General features: G+C 43.4%; 1 protein-coding gene across 3 annotated transcripts in view; it reads right to left on the bottom strand.

The window, feature by feature from the left end:
• Nucleotides 1-14,980, bottom strand: part of LOC126335656 (gamma-butyrobetaine dioxygenase-like) — a 192,443-nt gene that overhangs the window by 143,745 nt on the left and 33,718 nt on the right. Inside the window, exon 1 of one of the 3 annotated variants that reach the window (XM_049999114.1) lies at nt 12,670-12,769. The exons of the other annotated variants lie outside the window; for them this stretch is intronic. The gene's annotated coding sequence lies outside the window, so the exon portion shown is untranslated. Of the gene's footprint in view, nt 1-12,669; nt 12,770-14,980 lie in introns of those variants that run through there. 3 annotated transcript variants of the gene reach the window in all.

Raw genomic sequence — 14,980 nt, 5'->3', positions numbered from 1 at the left:
TGTTTCACTTTCATACATGGCTACACTCCAAACATATACTTTCAGAAACTACTTCCTGACACATAAATCTACACTCCTGGAAATTGAAATAAGAACACCGTGAATTCATTGTCCCAGGAAGGGGAAACTTTATTGACACATTCCTGGGGTCAGATACATCACATGATCACACTGACAGAACCACAGGCACATAGACACAGGCAACAGAGCATGCACAATGTCGGCACTAGTATAGTGTATATCCACCTTTTGCAGCAATGCAGGCTGCTATTCTCCCATGGAGACGATCGTAGAGATGCTGGATGTAGTCCTGTGGAACGGCTTGCCATGCCATTTCCACCTGGCGCCTCAGTTGGACCAGCGTTCGTACTGGACGTGCAGACCGCGTGAGACGACGCTTCATCCAGTCCCAAACATGCTCAATGGGGGACAGATCCGGAGATCTTGCTGGCCAAGATAGTTGACTTACACCTTCTAGAGCACGTTGGGTGGCACGGGATACATGCGGACGTGCATTGTCCTGTTGGAACAGCAAGTTCCCTTGCCGGTCTAGGAATGGTAGAACGATGGGTTCGATGACGGTTTGGATGTACCGTGCACTATTCAGTGTCCCCTCGACGATCACCAGAGGTGTACGGCCAGTGTAGGAGATCGCTCCCCACACCATGATGCCGGGTGTTGGCCCTGTGTGCCTCGGTCGTATGCAGTCCTGATTGTGGCGCTCACCTGCACGGCGCCAAACACGCATACGACCATCATTGGCACCAAGGCAGAAGCGACTCTCATCGCTGAAGACGACACGTCTCCATTCGTCCCTCCATTCACGCCTGTCGCGACACCACTGGAGGCGGGCTGCACGATGTTGGGGCGTGAGCGGAAGACGGCCTAACGGTGTGCGGGACCGTAGCCCAGCTTCATGGAGACGGTTGCTAATGGACCTCGCCGATACCCCAGGAGCAACAGTGTCCCTAATTTGCTGGGAAGTGGCGGTGCGGTCCCCTACGGCACTGCGTAGGATCCTACGGTCTTGGCGTGCATCCGTGCGTCGCTGCGGTCCGGTCCCAGGTCGACGGGCACGTGCACCTTCCGCCGACCACTGGCGACAACATCGATGTACTGTGGAGACCTCACGCCCCACGTGTTGAGCAATTCGGCGGTACGTCCACCCGGCCTCCCGCATGCCCACTATACGCCCTCTCTCAAAGTCCGTCACCTGCGCATACGGTTCACGTCCACGCTGTCGCGGCATGCTACCAGTGTTAAAGACTGCGATGGAGCTCCGTATGCCACGGCAAACTGGCTGACACTGACGGCGGCGGTGCACAAATGCTGCGCAGCTAGCGCCATTCGACGGCCAACACCGCGGTTCCTGGTGTGTCCGCTGTGCCGTGCGTGTGATCATTGCTTGTACAGCCCTCTCGCAGTGTCCGGAGCAAGTATGGTGGGTCTGACACACCGGTGTCAATGTGTTCTTTTTTCCATTTCCAGGAGTGTATATTCGATGTTAACAAATTTCTCTTCTTCAGAAACGCTTTCCTTGCCATTGACAGTCTACATTTTATATCCTCTCTACTTCGACCATCATCAGTTATTTTACTTCCTAAATAGCAAAACTCCTTTACTACTTTAAGTGTCTCATTTCCTAATCTAATTCCCTCAGCATCACCCGATTTAATTTGACTACATTCCATTATCCTCGGGACATCTGAAGAAAAAATTGAAGAGGCTTTTTCGCTTCCAGCTCATTCTTTTCCGTTGAAAAATTTCTGCATATGCAATACGTAAAAGGTGCTGGGTAGGAAATACTGATTACATCTGCCTTAAAAATGTAATAAAAAGTTATTGTAAATGGGAAGCACGTAGCCATATTTGCATGTGAATATGAAATGTGAATGTAAAATTACTCTTTCCACATCATGAGATTAATCGTAAAAATCACCATGGAACATGAAACTAGCTAAGAAGTGGACTAAAAGGATAAGGAATACGGAAGTTCTTCGCAGAATCGCAGAGGAAAGGGGCAACTGGAATACAATGAATAAGCAGAATGGACAGGATGGTAGGACATGTGTTAAGACGATTAACTTCCATAACGCTAGCGGGAACTGTGTGAGGCAAAAACTTTAGGGGAAGACAGAAAGTGGTATGCATCATACAAATAATTGAAGTAGGTTCGAGGTGCTACTCCGAGATGAAGGGACTGGCATCAGAGAGGAATTCGTGGTGGGCCACATCAAACCAGTCGAAAGCCTGGTGGAACAAAAAGTAACAAAAAACCTACACACTGGAATATTTCTGAACTAGGATATTCAGAAATTCTATTACGTCATTATAGCTCTTTAATTTGAATATGTGGATATATGTGTATGTTACCAGTTTTGAGAGAGCAAGGGAGTTACTGACGTGACTACCAGGTTGGCCTACTGTAGTACTGGGGTATGATGTGGATATGCAGCACCTTTTATTAAGTACTGCTGCCTGACGCCAAAGTGATTTCTTGTCCGTTTCTTGCTGGTGAGTACATTTCTGAGACCAGTGCTGACACGGCGAGGTGTGCAGTCAGGAGCAACTGAAGGACCATTGACGTCAGAACGTTTTGCGGTATTCCTTGAGTGGGTTGGTGAACATTCCCCGTTCTTTTAAGTGCTCGACCTCAGTGCTTCAGCCCCGTTAGTCTCCGAGCTTTAGAAGAATCATACCAATGCGCTCGTGTTCGTAATCTGACCATCATGTGACACACTAATTTAATTGGCTTTCTTTATGACTAAATCTGATGCCATTCATTGAAAGTTGCAAGATCACCGATTTTTCAGTTTTTATAAGCACATTTGCTTACTTTCCACCTTTAACATGTTCATATTAAGTACACGATAATCTAAGTAATAAACTGGTTTTTGTGAATCACATAACGATTCTTGTAACTTTGTAGGATTTTACTGTTCCCAAGTGCTGAATTACTTGTATGAAATAATGACGCTTGTGGGAGATGTATTCTGCTGTCTCATCTGACAGATATTCACGGCCATATTTAATTTATCTTCAACAGGCAGACTTTCGTTTGGGACAGATCGTCATATTAAACAGCCACCGGCTCAAAATTTCGATAATTATTGAAAATAGTGCCAACTTTCAGGCCGGAAAATGTATAACACCACCGAGTAACGTTGCAATACATCACAAGGGACAGTTTCTGTGCAGGGACGGGTACAAAATACCAATGACAGTTTGCAGGATACATGTGCACAACAGAGGTCACGCTATTCAGGATGACGATGATATTAAGTGGATATGATTATAATGACAATGGGAACATGATGGGAAATATTGTCTTCCAGATGATGTGTTAGGATACAATGAATATTTTGTAAAAGAAGCTATTGACGGCAGAAGAAAACAAAACAGAAATATGGACACTACATTTGATCTACATCTACATTTATACTCCGCAAGCCACCCAACGGTGTGTGGCGGAGGGCACTTTACCTGCCACTGTCATTACCTCCCTTTCCTGTTCCAGTCTCGTATGGTTCGCTGGAAGAAAGACTGTCTGAAAGCCTCCGTGCGCGCTCGAATCTCTCTAATTTTACATTCGTGATCTCCTCGGGAGGTATAAGTAGGGGGAAGCAATATATTCGATACCTCATACAGAAACTCACCCTCTAGAAACCTGGACAGCAAGCTACACCGCGATGCAGAGCGCCTCTCTTGCAGAGTCTGCCACTTGAGTTTGCTAAACATCTCCGTAACGCTATCACGCTTACCAAATAACCCTGTGACGAAACGCGCCGCTCTTCTCTGGATCTTCTCTATCTCCTCCGTCAACCCGATCTGGTACAGATCCCACACTGATGGGCAATACTCAAGTATAGGTCGGACGAGTGTTTTGTAAGCCACCTCCTTTGTTGATGGACTACATTTTCTAAGGACTCTCCCAATGAATCTCAACCTGGCACCCGCCTTGCCAACAATTAATTTTATATGATCATTCCACTTCAAATCGTTCCGTACGCATACTCCCAGATATTTTTCAGAAGTAACTGCTACCAGTATTTGCTCTGCTATCATATAATCATACAATAAAGGATCCTTCTTTCTATGTATTCGCAGTACATTACACTGCATCAGTTAAGGTGATTGATAGCTTAGCACCTAACGATAGATAATACTGTTTAATTATATGTTCGTATATTTCAAGAGATGAATCAGAAACACATACGGATAATAATGAAAATAATGACATCCTAGATGTAATGCCAGGTGTGGTATACGAGTAGGAAGACATTCGCGTCATGAAGAAAGCGAAAACTTGGCTTTGAAAGATGATTAAAGCTAGAGGAAAAGTTACACAAAACTTTGAAAATTATTTACAAAATGTTTTCGAAAGATGTCAATGTCTCCAAACTGGAACAACGAGAAACGGGGCAGACATGTCATAAAAAGCTGTAGTTCTACCAGTTTCTATCCATACCGTACAAGATATTAACTAAAATTATTGCCCACTGTGCAGAAATAAACGCTAGATTTTAATTGCTGAGCGAGGTGGCGCAGTGGTTAACACATTCGACTTCCACTCGGGAGGACGACGGTTCAAAGACGTGTCCGATCATCCTGATTTAGGATATCTGTTATTTCCCTAAACCGCTTCAGGGAAATGTCGGGATGGTTCCTTTGAAAGGGCACGGCCGATTCCCTGCCCCACGCTTAACAAACATAACCCGAGTTTGAGCTCCGTCTCTAATGACCCCGACGTCGACGGACATTAAATCCTAACCTTCCTTTCTTCTTCCTTCTTACATTTTAATCGGGAAAGGAACAAGATACACCTCGAAGTGAATATAGCAAAATGGGTTTGCAAGTCCGGAACGAAATTGTACAACTTTTTTTGAGATTCACAGCTTCTGAGAAATTTTCAGCTCTGGGTAAATCTGTACTAACAGCTTTCGAGAAACATGGTATGATTCAACCTATGTTAATATATTGAAGAATACGTGAGTCAATGCTACGGTATTGTAAGCTCTCGAAGATCGGCGAACGGGTGCTGAAGAAATTATGCTATTTGGTCAAAAGCTTTCGATTTCTATCGATTTCCGCCGACTGAGGAGTGGAGCGAGAAGCGAAGGTGGAGAAAGCAAACAAAAAAGCCACAGGAGATGATTTTATAATTTACTTGCCCTTCACGTTCACGAAATATTGTCAGCTCCCCGAAACTCGTATGTCTAATGAAACGAATTAGAAGTTCAAGTGAAAACTGGTTCTTATGCACAAAAGGGCATACTAACTGAAACATGGAAGTGTTGTTGACTCTCAAGTGTATAATGATACCAATTATCCACTGCGCCAGGATCAATTTACGTTGAAGCACAGGTGACAATTCCACTAGCGGTGTATGTTGAGTTGTTTGGAGCTTATTAGATACAACAATCCTTAACTGTTTCAGAACATACATAATGTTAGAAAAGGAAAACATGTTACAAGCTACTTTTTCTGCTAAAATTCAGAACGAGGTTGGAGAGAGTAAGGGAAGTAAGGCTCGATCTATTACGAAAGGTAAAAGGTGCTATGCACATTATTATGCTTCACTGTATTACGGAAACAGTACAGTTATAGCAGATGAGTCAAATCATTAGGCATGTCTAAATAAAGAATAGGAACAAACCAGTAGAAAATAGTTTTGCTAGTTTCATCATAAGTCATCATGAAACTAGAAGGAGTTTATAGGAAGAAATATTCTAGAAGCTGAAAATTGATGATTTGGAAATTCAGAACTATCGTCGCCAAGAATTCGATAATAGTTCGAACGTGGCAAGAAAATATGAAGGCGTGCAAGCATATAAATGCGAAAACACGATCAAGTTAAATTTGTACTTTGCGCAGAACACAATTTGAACCTCGCGGAAATTTCAGTAATAATGATGTTTTAAAATTTTTTGGAAAGTGTAGCAGTTCTTCGATCGCTTCAACAACTCTACTTTAATGTGGGAGACTGTACTAGACCGTCATAAAAAAGGTCTCAAGAGACATTACGGTAGGCGTCAAGCTGTCTCAGCTCATCAGAAGAAAACATCGGTACACAAAGTGTTACAGAATATGACCAGCGTTACAGGATATGATCAATAGATACAAATGGACCAGTATAAGAGCAACACGAGCTATGAACTTTCTCAAACAAATTTATTACGTAAGGTGACTTTTAAAGATGTGGTCTGATGTAGTAACAAAACGGAACTGTACAAACAAATCTCTCTAAGGACTCAAACATCGAGTTTGCTACCTGCTGTGGCAAACATAATTAAACAGCAACGTGAAGAGGAGTACATAAATACACAAGCAGCGCCAAAGACGATAGTGATTCCATATCCGTCCAAACAGTTTTACATGTAAATGGTTGAGAGAAACGAAAGGAATGGTTGGCGAGATGGATGAATCCGAGGCAAACTCGATCTGTGCTGAGAAACTGTGTGAACTAGAGTGCTTCCAAGTTTGTGATAGAATAAGAAGTGAAATGGAAAGAAAGATTTCACACGTATCATATCATTTCATCTGAATTTAAATTCCTGTGAGGAAACGTCAAATGAAAGCTCTGTATCTTGTCTGGATTACGTATCTGATTTTGACGTCAAATATAGCACATATATTGACACAGCGAGGCTGAAAGCTGAAAGAAATATAGTATAGAGGGTCGATACAAGGATACCAAACACTAGGACGAAGAGGAAATGGGTGTAGATCGGGTAGGAGATATGCTACTGCGAGAAGAATTTGACAGAAAGATGTAAGAGGAAACAAGGGCTCTGCAGTAGACGACATATCTACAGAATTATTGAGCATCTTGGGACAGCCATACATGGCAAAATCATTCCACTTCATGTGGAAGATATATGAAACAGGGCAAATACCCTAAGGTTCAGGAAGAATGTAATAATTCCAATTCCAAAGAAGACATGCTGACAGGTAAGAATACTCCCGAGCAATTAGTTTCGTAAGTCACGGTTGCAAACTATTGACACGAATCATCTGCAGAAGAACGGAAAAGTTGGCAGAAACCGACCTCCGGGAAGATTAGTTTCTGTTCTGGAGAAATGTAGGAACACGGGAAGCAATACTGACCTGTAAAACAATAAACTGGTAGCCAAGATCGCAGGAATTCTTTTTATTGCATGATTACCGGTTTCAGCGAAACTAAAGTTGCCATTATCGGATCGGTACTAGTACCTAGCTTGCGCTTGTATGTAATGGAGCCACTTAACATTTATAATGTCAGCTCTCTTGGACGCCTGTATGCTACTTACGACAATTTTGTAAAGCCTGCGTGTTACAGGCAACTGTTAATATCACCATTGTTTGCCTTGATGTTGTAACCTGTATGTGCCCTAAGATCCGATGATAGCGACTTTAGTTTCGCCGAAACCGTTAATCATGGAATAAAAAGAATTCCTGCTATCTTGGCTACCAGTTTATTGTTTTACAAGCATCTAGATCGCTCCCACTTGAGCACAATGTGCTCCCTACAATACTGACTTTATGACTTACCTTAGAAGACAGGTTGAAGCAAGGCAAAATTACATTTGTAGCGTTTGTAGATTTAAAGAAAGCTTTTGTCAATGTGGACTAGAGTACCGGTACACTCTTGAAATTTGAAGGAAGCAGGGATAGAATACATGCAGCGAAATGTTATCTACAACTTGTACAGAAACCAGACAGGAGTTCTAATAGTCAAAGAACACTAAATGGAAGCCACATTTGAGAGGGAGTGAGATAAGTTTGTAGCCTACGGTAGATATTATTCAATATTTACATTGAGCAAGCTTTGGAGAAAACCAAAGAGATATTTGGAATGGTAATTAAAGTTCAGGAAGAAGAAATAAAAACTTGACGTATGTTTAAAAAAGATTATAAAATGAACATTAATAAAAGTAAAAAATGCGTCATGGAATGTAGTCGTGGTCGAGTTAAAACAGGCGATGCTGAAATGAAACGTAAAACGTTGTAGATGAGTTTTGCTATTTCGACCAAAGTAGAGAAGATACAAAATACATACTGGCAAAGACAAGAAAAGTATTTATGAAAAGCCTAATATAAATATAAATGTTATGAAATATTTTCTTAAGGGGGGTAGGACGTCAAACGGGCCGACTTCGAGCAGGAGAGGCATTACAGGACATTTTAATTTCCAGTGTCTATAATTTTACAAATAAATTCATAAAACTTTGTCAGCAATACCAGGAAAGATTCAGAATTCACACTCATTGCAGTGGAAGTTCGAAAACACAACACAATAAATTTTTTTACTTGCGAAATTTCACCATTTTTTCACTTACTAATGGCTGCATTTGTTGCTATAGATACACTTTTCTTCATAAGTTAGAGAGAACCTTCGATGAATTTTGCAAAGCATACATACCATACTCACAGGTGTATGAAACTCTAGAAATTTTTAATTTATGTAAAAACGAATGAACTGTTATATTTTAAACTTCAAGTTTAGAAAAAACACAAATTTTATAGTTAATTACAACCCCCCCCCCCCACCCACCCACCCAATGAACCATGGACCCTGCCGTTGGTGGGGAGGCTTGCGTGCCTCAGCGATACAGATAGCCGTACCGTAGGTGCAACCACAACGGAGGGATATCTGTTGAGAGGCCAGACAAACGTGTGGTTCCTGAAGAGGAGCAGCAGCCTCTTCAGTAGTTGCAGGAGCAACAGTCTGGATGATTGACTGATCTGGCCTTGTAACAATAACCAAAACAGCCTTGTTGTGCTGGTACTGCGAACGGCTGAAAGCAAGGGGAAACTACGGCCGTAATTATTCCCGAGAGCATGTAGCTTTACTGTATGATTAAATGATGATGGCGTCCTCTGGGTAAAATATTCCGGAGGTAAAATAGTCCCCCATTCAGATCTCCGGGCGGGGACTACTCAAGAGGATGTCATTACCAGGAGAAAGAAAACTGGCGTTCTACGGATCTGAGCGTGGAATGTCAGATCCCTTAATCGGGAAGGCAGGTTACAAAATTTAAATAAGGAAATGGATAGGTTAACGTTAGATATAGTGGGAATTAGTGAAGTTCGTTGGCAGGAGGAACAAGACTTTTGGTCAGGCGAATACAGGGTTATAAATACAAAATCAAATAGGGGTAATGCAGGAGTAGTTTTAATAATGAATAAAAAAAATAGGAGTGCAGGTAAGCTACTACAAACAGCATAGTGAACGTATTATAGTGGCCAAGATAGACACAAAGCCTATGCCTACGACAGTAGTACAAGTTTATATGCCAACTAGCTCTGCAGATGATGAAGAAATTGATGAAATGTATGAAGAGATAAAAGAAATTATTCAGGTAGTGAAGGGAGATGAAAATTTAATAGTCATGGGTGACTGGAATTCGAGTGTAGGGAAAGGGAGAGAAGGAAACGTAGTAGGTGAATATGGATTGGGGCTAAGAAATGAAACAGGAAGCCGCCTGGTAGAATTTTGCACAGAGCACAATTTAGTCACAGCTAACACTTGGTTTAAGAATCATGAAAGAAGGTTGTATACATGGAAGAACCCTGGAGATACTAAAAGGTATCAGATATACTATATAATGGTAAGACAGAGATTTAGGAACCAGGTTTTAAATTGTAAGACATTTCCAGGGGCAGATGTGGACTCTGACCACAATCTATTGGTTATGACCTGTAGATTAAAACTGAAGAAACTGCAAAAATGTGAGAAATTAAGGAGATGGGACCTGGATAAACTGAAAGAACCAGAGGTTGTACAGAGTTTCACGGAGAGCATAAGGGAACAATTGTCAGGAATGGGGGAAAGAAATACAGTAGAAGAATCAGTAGCTTTGAGGGATGAAGTAGTGAAGGCAGCAGATGATCAAGTAGGTAAAAAGACGAGGGCTGGTAGAAATCCTTGGGTAACAGAAGAAATATTGAATTTAATTGATGAAAGGAGAAAATATAAAAATGCAGTAAATGAAGCAGGCAAAAAGGAATACAAACGTCTCAAAAATGAGATCGACAGGAAGTGCAAAATGGCTAAGCAGGGATGGCTAGAGGACAAATGTAAAGATGTAGAGTCTTATCTCACTAGGGGTAAGATAGATACTGCCTACACGAAAGTTAAAGAGACCTTTGGAGATAAGAGAACCACTTGTATGAACATCAAGAGCTCAGATGGAAACCCAGTTCTAAGCAAAGAAGGGAAAGCAGAAAGGTGGAAGGAGTATATAGAGGGTCTATACAAGGGTGATGTACTTGAGGACAATATCATGGAAATGGAGGAGGATGTGGATGAGGATGCGATGGAAGATGCGATACTGCGTGAAACGTTTGACAGAGCATAGAAAGACCTGAGTCGAAACAAGGCCCCCGGAGTAGGCAACATTCCATTGGCACTACTGATGGCCTTGGGAGAGCCTGTGCTGACAAAACTCTACCATCTGGTGAGCAAGATGTATGAGACAGGCGAAATTCCCTCAGACTTCAAGAAGAACATAATTCCAATCCCAAAGAAAGCAGGTGTTGACAGATGTGAAAATTACTGAACAATCAGTCTAATAAGCCACAGCTGCAAAATACTAACGCGAATTATTTACAGACGGATGGAAAAACTAGTAGAAGCCGACCCCGGGGAACATCAGTTTGAATTCCGTAGAAATACTGGAACACGTGAGGCAATACTGACCTTACGACTTACCTTAGAAGAAAGATTAAGGAAAGGCAAACCTACGTTTCTAGCATTTGTAGACTAAGAGAAAGGTTTTGACAATGTTAACTGGAATACTCTCTTTCAAATTCTAAAGGTGGCAGGGGTAAAATACAAGGAGCGAAAGGCTATTTACAATTTGTACAGCAAGCAGATGGCAGTTATGAGTCGAGGGGCATGAAAGGGAAGCAGTGGTTGGGAAGGGAGTGAGACAGGGTTGTAGCCTCTCCCCGATGTTATTCAATCTGCATATTGAGCAAGTAGTAAAGGAAACAAAAGAAAAATTTGGAGTAGGTATTAAAATTCATGGAGACGAAGTAAAAACTTTGAGGTTCGCCGATGACATTGTAATTCTGTCAGAGACGGCAAAGGACTTGGAAGAGCAGTTGAACGGAATGGACAGTGTCTTGAAAGGAGGATATAAGATGAACATCAACAAAAGCAAAACGAGAGTAATGGAATGTAGTTGGTTTAAGTCGGGTGATGCTGAGGGAATTAGATTAGGAAATGAGACTCTTAAAGTAGTAAAGGAGTTTTGCTATTTGGGGAGCAAAATAACTGATGATGGTCGAAGTAGAGAGGATATAAAATGTAGATCGGCAATGGCAAGGAAAGCGTTTCTGAAGAAGAGAAATTTGTTAACATCGAGTATAGATTTAAGTGTCAGGAAGTCATTTTTGAAAGTATTTGTATGGAGTGTAGCCATGTATGGAAGTGAAACATGGACGATAAATAGTTGAGACAAGAAGAGAATAGAAGCTTTCGAAATGTGGTGCTACAGAAGAATGCTGAAGATTATATGGGTAGATCACATAACTAATGAGGAAGTATTGCATAGGATTGGGGAGAATAGAAGTTTGAGGCACAACTTGACCAGAAGAAGGGATCGGTTGGTAGGACATGTTCTGTGGCATCAATGGATCACCAATTTAGTATTGGAGGGCAGCGTGGAGGGCAAAAATCGTAGAGGGAGACCTAGAGATGAATACACTAAGCAGATTCAGAAGGATGTAGGTTGCAGTAGGTACTGGGAGATGATGAAGCTTGCGCAGGATAGAGAAGCACGGAGAGCTACATCAAACCAGTCTCGGGACTGAAGACCACAACAACAACAATCACATCAATTTTTACCACAGTTTTTAATAGATTTGAAAAATTCTAGAGTTTCATAGACCTTTAAGTATGGTTTGTATGCTGCGCAAAATTCATCAAAGAATCTCTCTTAATTATGAAGAAAAGTGTACCTATAGCAACGAATACTGCCATTAGTAAGTGAAAAAAAGATGAAATTTCACATGCAAAAATAATCATTTAGTTATGTTTTCGAAGTTCTGCTCCTATGAGTGTGAATTCTGAATCCTTCCTGGCCATGCTGACAAAGTTTTATGAATTTATTTGTAAAAGTATAGACAGCGGAAATTAAAATGTCATGTGGTGCCTCTCCTGCTCCAAGTCGGTTCGTCTGACGTCCTACCCCCCTTAAGTTATTTATCTACAGTGTAGCGACGTGTGGCAATGAAATGTGCGCAACAAGCAGTTCAAACAATAAGAGAAACTTCTGAATTGTTGTCCTTCAGAATAATGATGAAGATTTGATGGATAAATCGAATAACAAATGAGGGGGTAATGAATCGAAATGGAAAAAAAATGAAGTTATGCCACAACTTGACTATGAGAAGGGCTCGGCTGACAGAACACATTTTGAGTCCTCGAGGAATTGTCGTTTGGCAATTAGGGTTACAATTTTACATGGAGACCAAGGCTTGAACTCTGTAAGCAAGTACAAATAGTGTAATTGCGTCATTTATCAACAGATGAAGGGGCTTGCACAGGACAGACTAACGAGTTGCATCAAACCAGTCGTCGGACTGAAGATCAGAATGACAACAACAAGGACAAAACACATGTTATTACATTACCAGAAGGAGAAAAAAGGGTCAGTGGACTTAGTTTAGCACTTTACTCACCAGCGGAATAAGAGTTTTCCAGTAAGAAGGTGCAGGTGTCAGAAGCGTGGGTGCGTGATATCCGGGCCCGCTTCCCAATGCTAACTGGCTCCTGGCGAGGTCAGCCTGCCCGTGTCTCTTGCCGTCTTATCATTCTCAGGTCGGAGCGCGTTACGTGCTGCTCAATGTTTGGCCGCAACGCTGATTACGAGGCGTCAACTTTACCGTGGGGCCGCCTCACCTGATGCCCGCTCTTCGGGTGCTCACGAGATTATACTGCCATAACATGCCGTAGCGGCGCCGTGACAGACTAAGCTGGCTGCGAGTTTCGGCTGTTAAAAACCGGAAAACAGGTAGATGCTGTATTTTTACACATGCACTGAGAGGGTAGACACCAGAGGGCGTTCACTGTTCACTGTTACGGACGGCTCACGCTGGACGTTACATCCATTGCGTAAAAACATTTTACAGTAGTCGTCGTCAAACTTTTTTGCTTAAGAGACAATATGGACATTGTAGGGCGACACCTAGGGCCCTGAAGGAAAGAGTGGGAGGGGGCAGGGTGAAAAGTGGTTTCTCAAAGACAAATTCAATTTCCACGAAACAATGGTTACTTATAGCTTACCACTTACACATTTTGAATCTGCATATTACATATGAGGTATCACACCAAATAGTTTTAAGTGAATAAGAAAATAGCATGTTGAAACTACACTCCTGGAAATTGAAATAAGAACACCGTGAATTCATTGTCCCAGGAAGGGGAAACTTTATTGACACATTCCTGGGGTCAGATACATCACATGATCACACTGACAGAACCACAGGCACATAGACACAGGCAACAGAGAATGCACAATGTCGGCACTAGTACAGTGTATATCCACCTTTCGCAGCAATGCAGGCTGCTATTCTCCCATGGAGACGATCGTAGACATGCTCGATGTAGTCCTGTGGAACGGCTTGCCATGCCATTTCCACCTGGCGCCTCAGTTGGACCAGCGTTCGTGCTGGACGTGCGGACCGCGTGAGACGACGCTTCATCCAGTCCCAAACATGCTCAATGGGGGACAGATCCGGAGATCTTGCTGGCCAGGTTAGTTGACTTACACCTTCTAGAGCACGTTGGGTGGCACGGGATACATGCGGACGTGCATTGTCCTGTTGGAACAGCAAGTTCCCTTGCCGGTCTAGGAATGGTAGAACGATGGGTTCGATGACGGTTTGGATGTACCGTGCACTATTCAGTGTCCCCTCGACGATCACCAGAGGTGTACGGCCAGTGTAGGAGATCGCTCCCCACACCATGATGCCGGGTGTTGGCCATGTGTGCCTCGGTCGTATGCAGTCCTGATTGTGGCGCTCACCTGCACTGCGCCAAACACGCATACGACCATCATTGGCACCAAGGCAGAAGCGACTCTCATCGCTGAAGACGACACGTCTACATTCGTCCCTCCATTCACGCCTGTCGCGACACCACAGGAGGCGGGTTGCACGATGTTGGGGCGTGAGCGGAAGACGGCCTAACGGTGTGCGGAACCGTAGCCCAGCTTCATGGAGACGATTGCGAATGGTCCTCGCCGATACCCCAGGAGCAACAGTGTCCCTAATTTGCTGGGAAGTGGCGGTGCGGTCCCCTACGGCACTGCGTAGGATCCTACGGTCTTGGCGTGCATCCGTGCGTCGCTGCGGTCCGGTCCCAGGTCGACGGGCACGTGCACCTTCCGCCGACCACTGGCGACAACATCGATGTACTGTGGAGACCTCACGCCCCACGTGTTGAGCAATTCGGCGGTACGTCCACCCGGCCTCCCGCATGTCCACTATACGCCCTCGCTCAAAGTCCGTCAACTGCACATACGGTTCACGTCCACGCTGTCGCGGCCTGCTCCCATTGTTAAAGACTGCGATGGAGCTCCGTATGCCACGGCAAACTGACTGACACTGACGGCGGCGGTGCACAAATACTGTGCAGCTAGCGCCATTCGACGGCCAACACCGCGGTTCCTGGTGTGTCCGCTGTGCCGTGCGTGTGATCATTGCTTGTACAGCCCTCTCGCAGTGTCCGGAGCAAGTATGGTGGGTCTGACACACCGGTGTCAGTGTGTTCTTTTTTCCATTTCCAGGAGTGTATGTGCATTCTTCTGAAGGCTTACATAGTGACCAATTTTCCGTACCTAAGCGGGTACTGTGGGTCACTGCCAACGCATTTCTGAGCACATTTTCTAGACGCGTCCACGCCCTAGTATCTGGAACAATACCGCGCGGCTGCAGAAGATCATTTTCAATCGAACTTTAGTGTTGGGCCAAGTATACTAGAACAGCGACG

Source organism: Schistocerca gregaria, chromosome 1 (assembly GCF_023897955.1).
Source record: "Schistocerca gregaria isolate iqSchGreg1 chromosome 1, iqSchGreg1.2, whole genome shotgun sequence".
NCBI lineage: Eukaryota > Metazoa > Arthropoda > Insecta > Orthoptera > Acrididae > Schistocerca > Schistocerca gregaria.
The sequence above is the reverse complement of the archived record's forward strand: the minus strand, read 5'-3'. Positions and strand labels throughout refer to the sequence as shown.